Source organism: Tamandua tetradactyla, chromosome 11, assembly GCF_023851605.1.
Source record: "Tamandua tetradactyla isolate mTamTet1 chromosome 11, mTamTet1.pri, whole genome shotgun sequence".
In the NCBI taxonomy this organism is placed as follows: Eukaryota; Metazoa; Chordata; class Mammalia; order Pilosa; family Myrmecophagidae; genus Tamandua; species Tamandua tetradactyla.
Window position 1 is genome coordinate 62,639,020 of NC_135337.1, and position 14,903 is coordinate 62,653,922.

A 14,903-nucleotide genomic window follows, 5' to 3' on the forward strand; every position below is an offset into this window, starting at 1 on the left:
TTTATCTTTCTCATTATAAACATTTTAGTGGGTGTGAAGTAGTATGTCATTGATTTGCAAAGACTGATGCTGTTGAGCATCTTTTCATGTGCTTATTAGCTATTTGTGTATCTTTAGAGGAAGGTCTGTTCATGTCCTTTGCTTTTTTTTTTTTAATTGGCTTATGTTTCTTTTTATTATCAAGTTGTAATCATTCTTTTCATATTCTGGATAGTAAAGATGTTTGATTTGCAAATATTTTCTCTAGTTCTGTGGGGTGTCTTTTGGTAGTGTTCTTTGCATAAAAGTTTTTAATTTTTTTTCTTTAAATTACAAAATGAAATTTATTTCAAAAGCACAAAGAAACATTTACATTTCAACAAGGTGATAAACAGGTAACTTGCTAAAGAAAAAAAGACAGCATGGCATGAAGTTTTTCATTCAAATTTTTGAAGAAAAATAACCTACGTTGTACAATATTGCCTTAAGAAAGGGGAAGGGGAACAGCGAGGTGGTAAGGGAAGGAGCAGTCAACTCAATAATAAACTTAAGAAAGTCCTTCAACTTTGAGTTTACTAATATACTTAACAAAAAAAAAGGCAGGAAAGTTACACTTAATGTTGAAATTTTTCATAGCTGTAATTCCAATAAAGTAACTTGAAATGGCATTAGGCCACAAGCTGATCTGCTTTTGAGGCCCAGACTAGCCGGTCACAGTTTTCAAATGGCAATTCCATGTCCCTATGTCTGTTCAGATTCCAAGGAGCTTAAGTTCAGTTCATACCCTTTAGAATATTTAGAGATTATTGCCACCACTCCATATTCAAGCTGACCAACTTCTTATGCTTACTCGTGTCCAAAAAAAAAATTTTCCCCCTATAAACATGTGCTAGTGATTCTACCAAAGGGGTTTTGCTTTTTCTCCAATGTAGAAATAACTGAGGGCACAATAATAAACAATAATGAAGACACCTGCAATGGAAACAAACTATTCTTCAGAAAATGCATTAAACTACTAAAAAATGTCTTTCAGGCATTTGATTTGAATAGCAAACTTTGGGGAGGAAAGATTAAACTGTTGAACAAAAATTATGAAACATTCAAATGCAGAGCAAGGGCCTATGCTATTAAAAATGCCCATGACATTAAACACTCCACAACACCCCCATCTGTTATTTTAACCTAAGATTCTATTGGCTAACTTATACAATAATTTTGATTAATAACCTGAGAAATTAAAATCTTGAAAGTGGCGAAAACAAACTGAGAGAGCATCCCTTATCACTATAATGTGTTATCAAGTCACTTTTCCTGGGTAGCCTTGGTTATTAAATCCCCAAATTCTAAATTATACTATCTCATCCTGTAGAAAACTATATGTACATCAGATTCAATATTTTGGCTGTATTTCACTAATAGGGATTTCCAAATTTATCTTTGAAAATGCAGCCTGTGTTTATTTTTAAATAACAATAATGATGTAAGTACAGCTGACTCAAAACCTGTTACTACTGGGGGGAAAACCAAGATAACAAGTCAATAATAGATTCAGCCCCAAAAGGATAATGACCATGTCAAGGATACCCGTTCCTGGAATTTTAAAAAATGATTTATGTCATATAGTCAAGTTTCATAGTGTGCATATATATATATATATATATAGATGCATCTATATATACACATATGTATGCTTATGTATGTATATTATATATATGCATTTCTATTCTAAATAGTAAGATCCATACTTAAAAGTTTACATCACAATATATGGAGAAGAATCATGTGAGCAGTGCAAAGCAACTTCCTTCTTAAAAATATAATATCATTTCTACCTTTTAAGAAAGCTAGTAAGTATTTTGCTTTTATGACACTAGGTAGGAATGCTGCAACACTGACTAGCAGCTTTACTGAAAAACAACAAAAATAAGGTTGGCCATTACTCTTCTCCATATACTGGGAGGAAAAAGTAAGACAGAAGGGAGAGGGAAGTCAATAACCTTTCAAAACTGATGTTCTTTTTCAGTTATCAGAAAGTCTGAATTTCATTGTGTTTTACATTTGGACAGCTCTCAATAACAAATTATCAAAATGTTTAAAGGAGAAGAATTTGCAATATGATGTCTATTAAAACACAATCCTAAAACAAGTCAAGATTGCCGACAAAGCATCCAAAAATATTGTTGTGGTTTCACCTTGGACACACCCGTGGTCTGTTACAAAAGTAGATCATACATACAAAGGTATGAAGAACATTAAGTTTTTAGCTCAAGGCAGCAGTCATTTTAGAGGGACATCCCAGGCAATCCAATGAGTAGTAGAATGTAAGTATATTAAGCTTCATGACAATGCTGAAGAATGTGATGTCTTATTCAGTAGAATCTTCCCCGACCGCAATTTCCTCGTGCTCCCCAACTTCAGCCACCTCTACTTCCCCTGAAGTCTCCTCTCATAATTAAAGTTGCCCAAATTGCTGCTGTATTTCCCACTAGGAGGATTATAAATTTGCCTGGCATCCCTTTATGGTCCTGCTGGAGATTTCTTGGGTGGTGAACCTGAAGTAGCATCTTCGCTGGCTCTCTTTTGCCTGATCTCAACTTTCTGTACAGGTTTCCAGGATAATGTTATTGTGCTCTTGTAAGAAGGAGGAATGTGGAAGACATCCTTGATTAAAACATTGATATTGTTAGTGATTTTCAATGCAACAACTTTCATTTTTTTCTCTTCTGTTTTTAAGGCCTTGCCCATTTTCCCCTAGAGAGCCAAACCTAGCTGTCTGATATAAACTTGTAGACCCCGTGCAAAGTACTGCAGCCTGATTTTGAAATCTTTGAGCTTTTCTGCATTCAGTTTGACTGTTAAGAAATCTGGAAGTTTTCAACCCAATTGGTGAAAGCTATACAGTAAACATTCCACATAACTGAACCGCAGTTTGAGTTCTTCATTACCAGCATTCTCTCCATTTTCTGTTTCTTCTGGAGGGAGAGGCGTGCGCACCAATAACTTATCGACAGTTTCCTTAAATTTGTTTCAAGCTTTTCCATGTCACCAAAAATGAACTCATCTCCGCCAACAATTTCAATACCTCCATCTGTATATCAAGACCTTCCACTGGGATAATCAAGGAACTGAGGTTAGGGAGAACCTGCTCACAGAAGTAAGTCACAAACCTTGTGGAATGAACATTTTTAGAGAAGAGGGATACTGCCTGGCGAGTGCACTGTAAGAGCCTGTCTATGTAGTCGGGATCTGAGGGATTGAAGGTTGCTCCAAGTCAGCTTGTTCAGCCGCCAACTCTACTAGTTGCTGTCTTCCACTCACTTTCTGTAAACGTTTTAATCCAGATAGTGTCTTTATAAACTGAACGAATTCTTCACCAGTTACATCTCCTAGGATCTTTTTGGATTCAGTTAGTATAAGCTCCTCTACTCCTTTGTTAAGACTTCATCTGGTAAAGTCTTAAGTTTTGTTGAAAGAAACTTGATTGCTCATTTCCTAACAAGCCTCCTAAAGTCCCTCTTGCAGCCATCTTAAATATACTTAACAGGGCATTGTTCACTAAGTTGAATTCTACAGAGTCATCTGTCTGCAAAAGTTATGTTAGTATGTCTGCCACTCGGGGAAGAATTTTTCCAGTAGCAAACTGAGGCAGCTCTTTAATTGCTTGATATCAAATGGATACACCTTCATCCTCACAGAGGTCTAATTGTGCATTGATAGCAGAATCAGCCAATTCAGGAAAATGCTTAAAGAATTTCAGAGTAAATGAGCAGCTAATCTTTTTTCCTTGGTACCGCCTTTCACACCATCCAATATCACCTGATAGGCATCTTTATGCTGGCCCACTTGCTTGGTGGCATCAGCTAGAATGCCATAGTTACGGGAAAGCTCCTCCACCATGGATATGGTGAGCTACAGTTCCAGGAGCTACTCCTGCTGTCCTCATCATCACTGCCTCGGAAGTTCTCCAAGCCCTCAACCCGCACTATTACAAAAGTTTTTAATTTTGATGAAGTCCAATTTATTTTTCTTTTGTTCCTTGTGCTCTTAGTATCATATCTGAGAAACTGTCGCCTAATCCAGGATAATGCAGATTTTTACCCATTGTTTCTTTCTAAGAGTTTTATGATCTTAACTATTACATTTAGGTCTTTGGTACATTTGAAGTTAATTTTTGCAGATGGTGTGGGTTAAGGATCCAGATTCATTCTTTTTTTAAATTTTTAAATTTTTTTAATTTTTAATCCATATGTTTTACTCATCCATCTATACCATAGACAAAAGGAGCATTAGACAACAGGGTTTCACAATCACACCTTTTGTCACATTGCGAAAGCTATATCATTTTACAATCATCTTCAAAAAACATGGCTACTGGAACACAGCTCTACATTTTCAGGCACTTCCCTCAAGCCTCTCCAATATACATTATCTCTGTGTTTCAGTTGTTCAAATGAGCCACACAGATAGGTTAAATTAGACTATGCAGTACAGAAAATTTCAGTTCCAGACCAAATAAACCTTTCTTTCATTGGTCTCAAAGAGTATGTGTGGTTCTAAAATATAGACACTGTCTTCCTGACCCCTGTGTTCTGAATTACTTTAACCCCAACCTGTTCAGCTTTGTCCTTATCTCTATCTCCAATATACTTTAACTAAAAAGGTGATATCTAATGCATAAGAATAACCTCCAGGATAATCTCTTGACTCTGTTTGAAATCTCTCAGCCATTGACACTTTATTTTGGCTCATTTGTCTTTCTCTCTTTTGGTCGAGAAGGTTTTCTCAATCCCTTGATGCTGAATCCCAGCTCATTCTAGGATTTCTGTCCCACATTTCCAGGAAGGTTTAGACCCCTGGGAGTCATGTCCCACATAGAGAGGGGGAGGGCAGTGAGTTTTCTTGTCGTGTTGGCTGAGAGAGTGAGAAACCACATCTGAGCAACAAAAGAAGTCCTCTGGGGGTGACTCTTAGGCCTGATTTTAAGTAGGCTTAGCCTATCCTTTGCGGGAATAAGTTTCATATGAACAACCCCCAAGATTGAGGGCTAGGCCTGTTGCTTTGGTTATCCCCACTGCTTGTGAGAATATCAAATTCTCCACATGGAGAAGTTGAATTTTCCCCCTTTCTTGCCATTCCCTAAGGGGACGTTGGAAATACTTTTTTATTCACTGTTCAATTCACTCTGGGGTTTACTGGGGCATCACTCTGGATAAACCAACAAAATGTCATGCCCTATTCAAGGTTCCATGTACTTATGGTGGTCAGTTAAACTGTCCACATAAGTTATATTAGGAAATGCACTAGTCAAAATATAAATTTTGTACCAAATAAACAATTTTTTGCTTTAGTCTCACACATAAGTTAAAGTTTTAAAATATGAATTACCATCTATTTTCAACACCCTGCAATATTGACATTCCTTTGTTCTTCTTCATGCAAAAACATTTTTAATGTGTACATTTAATCACTATCATTGTACATTTTAAGCATCCCTAGATTATACCATGTCAGTCTTTATCATCTATCTTTCCTTCTGATTTCATTTGTGCCCCCAGCCCTCCTCACTCGATCATTCTCACATTTTGCTTCATTCAGTGTACTAACATTATTGTATCACAGATAGATAGTATTGTGCTATCCATTTCTGAATTTTTACATTCATTCCTGTTGCACAGTCTGTATCCTTTCAGCTCCAATTACCCAATATTTTACTCTATTTCTATCTCCTAATGGTCTCTGTTCTTAACTGAAATTCTCCAAGTTCGTTCCTAATGTTAGTTCATATCAGTGACATCATACTGTATTTGTATTTTTGTTTCTGCAGTCTCCCTTGGCATAATGTCCTCAAGGTCCATCCATGTTGTTACATACTTCATAGCTTTATTCTGTCTTACAGCTGCATAATATTCCATCATGTGTATATACCATAGCTTGTTTAGCCACTTGTATGTTGATGCATATTTGGGCTGTTTCCATCTCATGGCAATTGTAAATAATGCTGCTATAAACATTGGTTTGGAAATTTAAGTTTGTATCCTTGGCCTCGTGTCTAAGTAGATACCTAACAGTGGCTGAGTAGATACCTAACGATGGTATTGCCAGATCATACGGCAATTCTGTACTTCCTGAGGAATCGCCAAACTGCCTTCCACAGTGGTTGTACCATTTGACATTCCCACCAACAGTGAATAAGTGTGCCTCTTTCTCCATATCCTCTCCAGCACTTGTCATTTTCTGTTTTATTGATAATGGCCATTCTGGTGGGTGTGAGATGATATCGCATTGTGATTTTGATTTGCATTTCTCCAATAGCCAGGGAAGTTGAGCATCTTTTCATGTGCCTTTTGGCCATTTGTATTTCCTCTTCTGAGAAGTGTCTGTTCAAGTCTTTTGCCCATTTTGTAATTAGATTGTTTGTCTTTTTGTTGACGAGTTGAACAATCTCTTTATAAATTCTGGATACTAGACTTTTATCTGATATATCGTTTCCAAATATTGTCTCCCATTGTGTAAGTTGTCTTTGTACTTTCTTGGCAAAGTTCTTTGATGCACAAAAGTGTTTAATTTTGAGGAGTTTCCATTTATTTATTTATTTCTTCGGTGCTTGTGCTTTGGATGTAAGATCTAGGAAACCGCCTTCTAGTATAAGATTTATAAGATATTTCCCTACATTTTCTTCTAACAGTTTTATGGTCTTCAATCTGATGTTTAGGCCTTTGATCCATTTTGAGTTAATTTTTGTATAGGATGTGAGATATGGATCCTCTTTCATTCTTTTCCATGTGGATATCCAGTTCTCTAGGCACCATTTTTTGAAGAGACTGTTCTGTCCCAGGTGAGTTGGCTTGACTGCCTTATCAAAGATCAGTTGTCCATAGATGAGAGGGTCTATATCTGAATACTCTGTTTGATTCCATTGGTCAGTATATCTTTCTTTATGTCAGTACCATGCTGTTTTGACCACTGTAGCTTTGTAATATGCCTTAAAATTGGATAGTATGAGACCTCTGACTTCATTTTTTTTTCTCAGGGTATTTTTAGCTATTCGGGGCACCCAGCCCTTCCAGATAAATTTGGTTGTTGGTTTTTCTGTTTCTGAAAAGTAAGTTTTTGGGATTTTAATTGGTATTGCATTGAATCTATAAATCAATTTAGGTAGAATTGACATCTTAACTATATATTCTTCCAATCCATGAACACCATATGCCCTTCCATTTATTTAGGTCTTCTGTGATTTCTTTTAGCAATTTCTTACAGTTTTCTTTGTAAAGGTATTTTGTATCCTTAATTAAATTTATTCCTAAATATTTTATTCTTTTGGTTTCAATTGTAAATGGAATTTTTTTTCTTGATTCCCCCTCAGATTGTTCATTACTAGTGTATAGAAGCACTACAGATTTTTGATTCTTGATCTTGTAACCTGCCACTTTGCTGTAGTCATTTATTAGCTCTAGTAGTTTTGCTGTGGATTTTTCAGCATTTTCGACATATATCATTGGCTACAGTGAGAGTTTTTTGTCTTTCTTTCCAATCTTGATGCCTTTAATTTCTTTTTCTTGTCTAATTGTTCTTTCTAGAACTTCCAGCACAATGTTGAATAACAGTGGTGATAGTGGACATCCTTATCTTGTTCCTGATCTTAGGGAGAAAGTTTTCAGTTTTTCCCCATTGAGGATGATGTTAGTTGTGGATTTTTCGTATATTCCCTTTATCATGTTGAGGTAGTTCCCTTCTATTCCTATCCTTTGAAGTGTTTTCAACAAGGAAGGGTGTTGAATTTTGTCAGATGCCTTTTCTGCATCAGTTGAGATGATCATGTGGTTTTTGTGGTTTGATTTGTTGATATGGTGTATTACATTAACTGATTTCCTTATGTTGAGCCATCCTTGCATACTTGGGATGAATCCTATTTGGTTGTGGTGTATCATTCTTTGAATGTGATGCTGGATTCGATTTGCAAGAATTTTGTTGATGATTTTTACATGTATATTCATTAGAGAGATTGGTCTGTAATTTTCTTTGCTTGTAATATCTTTGTCTGACTTTGGTATGAGGGTGATGTTGGCTTCAGAAAATGAGTTAGGTAGCCTTCCATCCTCTTCAGTTTTTTGGAAGAGTTTGAACAGGATTGGTACTAGTTCTTTCTTGAATGTTTGGTAGAATTCACATGTGAAGCCATCTGATCCTGGACTTTTCAAATTCATTCTTTTGCATGTGGCTGTCCAGTTGTCCCAGCACCATTGGTTGAAAAGATTATTCTCTCCCCATTGGATGGCCCTGGCACCCTTTGTTAAAAATCAAATAATTATAGGGGGTACAAGGGTAGTTCAGTGGTAGAATTCTCGCCTGCCATGTGGGAGGTCCGAGTTTGATTACTGGTCTGTGCACTTCCCAAGAACAAACAAACAAAATAAAAATTGAACAAATGGTGCTGCAATAACAGGATACTCACATGGAAAAATAATGAAATCTGACCCTGCCGTACAACATACCAAAAAACACAATATATTATAATGATGAATAATATTAAACAACTTGTTATATATCATGTTTGTAATGGTTCCCTAAAGTATTTTAATTAATATAGTTTGTGTAAATTATGAAATGTTTGATTAGTACTGTGTTCCATTACAGTGCTCTGAGAGGAGTATGTTATATGCACATAATTTTTATTCAGGAAAAAGTCAATTAACCATAAATGTATGAATTTATTTCTGGACTTCAAAGTGATCTGTCTTTATGCCATTGCCACACTTGGTTACTATAGGTTTGTTTACTATAGCTTTGATTAGTCTAAGTTTTCAAAAAAAAAAAATTTTTGATTATTAGGTGTTTGAAATTTGGGAGAGTTACCCCTCAAACTTTGTTGTTCTTTTTCAAGGTTACATTAGCTATTCTGTTTCCCTTGCAATTCCATATGAACTTTATGTTCAGCTTGTCCATTTCTGAAAAGAAAAGACAGTTGAAATTTTGATATGAATGCACTCAATTTATAGATCAATTTGGGTTGTATTACCATTTTAACAATATCAAATCTTTTAATCCACGAACACACCATATCCTTCCATTTATTTAGATCTAATTTCTTTTAGCAGTTTTTAATAGTTTTCAATATTCAAGTCTTACACTTCTTTGGTTAAATGTTTTGCTATGTATTTTATTCTTTTTTATATTATTGCAAATGGAATTAATTTAATAATTTCATTTTCAGATTTTTAATTGCCAGTATGTAGAAATGCAAATAATTTTGTGTCCTGCCACTTTCCTTAACTCATTTTTAGCTCTAACGGTTTTTTTTTGTAGATTCTTTAGTCTATAAATTAGATCATACCATCTGCAAATAGAGATAGTTTTACTTCCTCCTTTCTAATCTGTACATGTTTAATTTCTTTTTTCTTGCCTAATACCTTGGCTAGAAACTCTAGTACAATGTTGAGTAGAAGTGGCCAGAGTGGACATTCTTCTCTTCCTCCTGATTTTAGTGGCAAAGTATCCAGTCTTTCAACATTAAATATGGTGTTCATTGTGTTTCTTTTTTCTTTTTTTTTTTTTTATGGCCTTTAACAGAAAGAGGCAGTTTTCTTCTCTTCTTAGTTTGTTGAGTGATTACTTTTATTATGAAAAGTTGTTATAGTCTGTCAAAATGCTTTACGTTCTTTTTTTGGGTGATTATGTATTTTTCCTCCCTGTATTCTATTAATAGGATGTAATATATTGATTAATTTTTGTATATGAAACTTTCCATTCCTGAGATAAATCCCACCTGTTTATGGTGCATAATCTTTTTTTATATGTTACTGAATGCAGTTTGCTAGTCTTTTGTTGAGTATTTTTGTGCCTCTATTCATAAGGGATTTTGATCTGTAGTTTTCTTTTCGTGTGATATCTTTTTCTGGCTCTGGTGTCAGGGTAAAGATGGCATCATAGAATGAGGAAGTGTTTTCTCCTCTTCTATTTTATGAAAGAATTTGAGAAGCATTGGTGAATTCTTCTTTAAACGTTTGGTAGCCACTGAGGCCATATGGTCCTGGGCTTTTCTTTCTTGAAAGTTTTTTTTTTAATGCTAACTCAGTCTCTTTACTTGGTACAAGTCTTTTCAGATTTTCTGTTTCTTTGTTACTCAGTTTTGGAAGTTTATGTATTTCTAAGGATTTGTCCATTTCATCTAAGTTATCTAATTTGTTGGTATACAATTGTAAATATCCCTTTATACTCTCTTTTATGTCTTTTAGGTCGGTTGTAATGTCTCTTCTTTCATTCCTGATTTTAGTAATTGGAGTCTTTTTTTTCTTGGTCACTCTAGGTAAAGGTTTGTCAGTTTTGTTGATATTTTCAAAGAACCACCTTTTTGTTTTGTTGCTCTCCTTTATTTTATTTTTTTTTACTCTTTCATTTATTTTCACTGTGTAATGTCCTTCTTTCTGCTTGTTTTCAGTTTAGTATGCTCTTTTTCTAGTTTCTTAAAGTGTAAGGTTAGTTTATTAACGTGAGATCTTCTTTTTTTATTGTAGGCATTTATAGTTATAAATTTATCTCCATTTCCAGCTATTAGTTTACCTCTGAGTACTGGTTTTACTGTATCCCAAATTTTTTTTTACAGAAACAGATTTGTCCTTACAGAGTGTATATTTTTAATAAAAATAATACACAAGTATTCAAATAATACATAATTGGATAATTTTAATATAATTGTAAAGGAGGTATAGAAATCTAACTGTGTGCCATATACCTGATTTCTAAAGTTGTTTTTCTAAACTTAGCTGTCACAACTTTTCATTTTCCTTTCTACTTATATTCGATTCTATAAGAGGAAGAAGAACCAGAAGGGGGATGGTTATTTCTGTTTATGATTTGCATAAAGATGTATTCTTGTTACATGAACAGTCAAAAGACATGAACAGTGGGCTGATTTTTTAACCTCTGCCAAAATTCAGTGTTAATATTTTCTTCAGTTTCATAAATGATTTTTTTCAGTCAGGGAATGTATTGCATACTCTGGTTGTCTGAGATTACACTCTAGTGAAGCAGGGATTCGAACCAGATTTTTTTAGTTCTGAACCCTTTCTTCTTAACTGCCAAACTATAATTCCTCTTTCTGTACAGGAACTTGCCAAAACAAATGGATTCAGACAGAGTATAAGACTCCAGCTGGTTATCTTCTTCTTGCATTTGGCGTTTCCATTGACTTTGGTGTAGACAATAACTCATGTAGAGCAGTTGGTCTAGCAGTTTCAGTGTAATAGCATATCAGTAGTTTTAGAGGATGAAGGATTCTCAGTATTATTTCCTGAGGAAATTACTTTCTGTTTTAAATCATAATTCCGTAGAGCTATTTTAAAAAGCCCTTTTAACTGGTCAAGCTGCTACTAAGTGCAGTTTGTTCTCATTCTGTGGTTTTTGCATTTTGTTTTGTTTTTGTTTTCAATTTCTCTTTTGATTTCTTCTTTGAATCATTGGTTATTTAGGAGCATGATATTTAATTTCTATGTAATGGTGTGTGATGGGGTTCTGGTGTCAGTTTGTCCAGGCCGTGTTGCCCAGTTGTCTGGTCAGGCAAGCACTGGCCTGACTATTGCTGCAATGATATTTTGTGGCCAGTTGATATATCAGAAGGCTGATGTATGAAATAATCAGTCAGTTGATTGCATCTGTGGCTGATTACATCTGTAGTCAACCAGGGCGCATTTTCCACCGATGAGATAATCCAATCAGCTGAAGGTTTTTTAAGTGAGAAGAGAGACTCTTTCACTTCTTCAACCAGCAAGCCTGTCCTGTGGCTTTCGTCCAGGCCCTTCATCGGAGCTGCCAGCTTTACAACCTGCCCTGTGGATTTTGAGTCTTCCATTCCCTCGGTTCCATGAGACACCTTTGTAAATCTCATATTTTACACATCTCTCTTCTTGATTTTGTTTCTCTAGAGAATCGTAACTAATACAGCCTGGTGCCAGGATTGGTCCTTGAGAAACGAAATCATAAAAATGGGTTTTTACAATTGGTTTTCTATTCTGATTAGACTCAGAGGCACCAGTGACTCTATTTCCAATAATAAAGGTGGTACCAACAGTCCATAGGGTAAGTTGGCAAGAAACATATGCAAAATATCATCTTTAGAATTCTGCTAATTGTATGCTTATATGAAGTAAGGTTCTGGATGAGAGTGTTTTTTGCACCTTTATGGAGTTTTGTGGAATTAAGAGGTATAATGTTGGCTGATTATTGTTGGATATGCTGGATACAGTATTGAGGAAAAGGGATGAGCTGAAGGCTTCAAATTTGAAACTCCCATGCTGTATGAATAGTGTAAAAGTTTCCATGTTTGCCGTAAAAGAAAATCTTATTTCCTGCGGTGACAGACTTGAGATCTCTGAAAACCAAGCCCAGAGCCTCATTGTGTGAATAGCAGATTTACAACATAAAATCTCAACCTTGCTGGGTGTCTGCTGTTAAAGTAAGGGCTTTGATTGGAAAAGAATGGGATTCTGAAATGTGGGATGGTGAATAAATGGCTCAGTAATTATGGTGATGAGGGGATGAGATCCCTGGAATCTGCGGAGCCTTTGCTAGATAGATTTGAAATGGACTGCCCTGAGTAAAGAGCTTCCCGACCTTCAGCCTGCCTTGAGGAAACAGCTTCTTGGCCTCTAGTCTACTCAGCGGAGTCTGCCATCCAACCCTTCAATGCCTGTAACCACCTCTCCTGGGGAAACAGCCCTCACTACTCTGGAGTGACTAATCCTGTTTCACCAGATGCACCTGCAATGGAATGCCCGAAATTAATTGGCTTGAAAGACACACTTCTATTTCTTTTCATGACCCATCCTCACCATCTCTTTTCTTCAAGACCTGTAACTAGACTAAAGGCCCAAAAATCCCTGAAAGGTGAGGTACACAGTGTGACCCATGAGGAGGTACAGAATACTCCAAAATAACGCATGAGTTTTCCAATATTTATTGACAGAAATCAGTGGAATATGTGTGGGAATGGATATTAAGGGTGTGGGATAATGGTGAAAGGAATGTAAAGTTGAATCAAGCTGAATTTATTGATTTGGGCCCACTAAGCAGAGGTTCTGCATTCAGTGTTGTAGCTCTAGGGATTAGAAAGGGCATTAACAATTTGTTTGGATGTTTGGCCGAAACATGGATCCAAAGTTGACTGACATTACCTGAGGTCGAAATGCCAGACGTAGGTGAGGGGATCCAGAGGCTTAGAGAGATGGGAATGTTAGAGTGGATTTATCGTGGGAGACCTGCTCACACACCCCAGGAATATCCAGAGAACACATCTTTCACCAGAACCTTGAGAAATAAATTTGTGAGACTAGCTCCATCTTCCCTGAAGAACTTTATAGTCACCCTTCTCCTTAGGTCAGATATTACTGTGGGAACTGCTGTCAGGAGCTGGACTCCTTAAACAGAATGGGGATGATCAGATCCCGAGTAGCAGAAGCTATGTGGCGACAGTTAATCACCACAGACAAGGTGGATGTAGTTACCATAATGGACAGCAGACTCAAAGCAGCAGTCGGAATAATCTGTCACAGAGACTTGTGGCTTTGGCTAGTAGATCATGGGATACCTAAAAGGAAAATAGATGGGCAGTCTGCTAAATTCTTGTTTGAGCTGTGCAAGCAAAAGAATTCTAGGTCAAGTGAACAAAAGTCTAACTTGAATTACAAAAACAGAGAGTCACGGCCCCTTAATCAATTCCCAGACTTAAGACAGTTTACAGACCCAGAGCCCTGCGAATGAGGGGAGGGTCAGCACCCTTGGGGAAAGACCCTTTTATACTGCTCAAAATTTACAGTGTTAACCTTTCTTCAAGCCTTCCCCAAGAAGACCTATGGCCTTTTACCAGGGTGACTGTGCATTGGGAGAAAAGAGATGATTAGATATTTCAGGGATTATTAGACACTGGCTCAGAAGTGACACTAATTCCAGGAGACCCAAAATGTCACTCTGGTCCACTGATCATAGAGTTAGGGGCTTATGGAGTTCAGATGATCAGTGGAGTTTTAGCTCAGGTCTGTCTCACAGTGGGTCCAGGGATCCACTGGACCCATTCTGTAGTCGTTTCCCTGGTTCTGCAATGTGTAATTGGAATTGACATACTCAGCAACTGGCAGAATCCCCACAATGGTTCTCTCACTCATGCAGTGAGGGCTATTGTGGAGGAAAGACCAAGTGGAAGCCACTAGAACTGCTCCTACCTAGCAAAATAGTGAACCAGAAGCAATACTGTATCCCTGGAGGGATTGTAGAGTTTATTGTCACTCTTAAGGACTTGAAGGATGCAGGGGAGGTGATTCCCATATATCCACATTCAACTCTCCTATTTGGTCTATGCAGAAAACAGATGGGTCTTGGAGGATGACAATGGATTATTGTAAACTTAACCAGGTAGTGACTGCAATTGCAGCTACTGTCCCAAATGTGGTATCATTGCTTCAGCAAATTAACACTTCACCTAGTACCTGGTACATAGCTATTGATCTGGAAAGTGCTTTTTTCTCAATAGCTGTCAGAATGGACCACCAGAAACAGTTTGCATTCATCTGGCAAGGCCAACAGGGCTATATCCACTCTCCAGCTTTATGTCACAGTCTTGTTCACAGGGATCTTGATCATTTCTCCTTCCCATAAGACATCACCCTGGTCCATTATATTGATGATGTCATGCTGATTTGACCTAGTGAGCAAAAGTAGCAACTACTCTAGAATTATTGTTAAGGTATTTGTAGGTCAGGAGATGGGAGATAATTTCAACAAAATACAGGGGCCTTCTATCTCAGTGAAAGTTCTAGGTGGTGTGGGGCATGTCAAGATACCCTTTCTAAGGTGAAGGATAAGCTGTTGCATCTGGTCCCTTCTATGGCCAAAAAAGAAGCAGAACACCTAGTTGGCCTGTCTGAATTTTGGAGACA

At 36.7% G+C, this 14,903-nt stretch overlaps 1 protein-coding gene and 1 pseudogene across 7 annotated transcripts in view; one reads left to right on the plus strand and one right to left on the minus strand.

Moving 5' to 3' along the window:
• The window catches only part of ITGB3BP (integrin subunit beta 3 binding protein), a 106,186-nt gene that overhangs the window by 37,478 nt on the left and 53,805 nt on the right, over nt 1-14,903 (plus strand). The gene's annotated exons all lie outside the window — the stretch shown is intronic.
• On the minus strand, nt 2,360-11,776 carry LOC143650957 (apoptosis inhibitor 5 pseudogene; annotated as a pseudogene).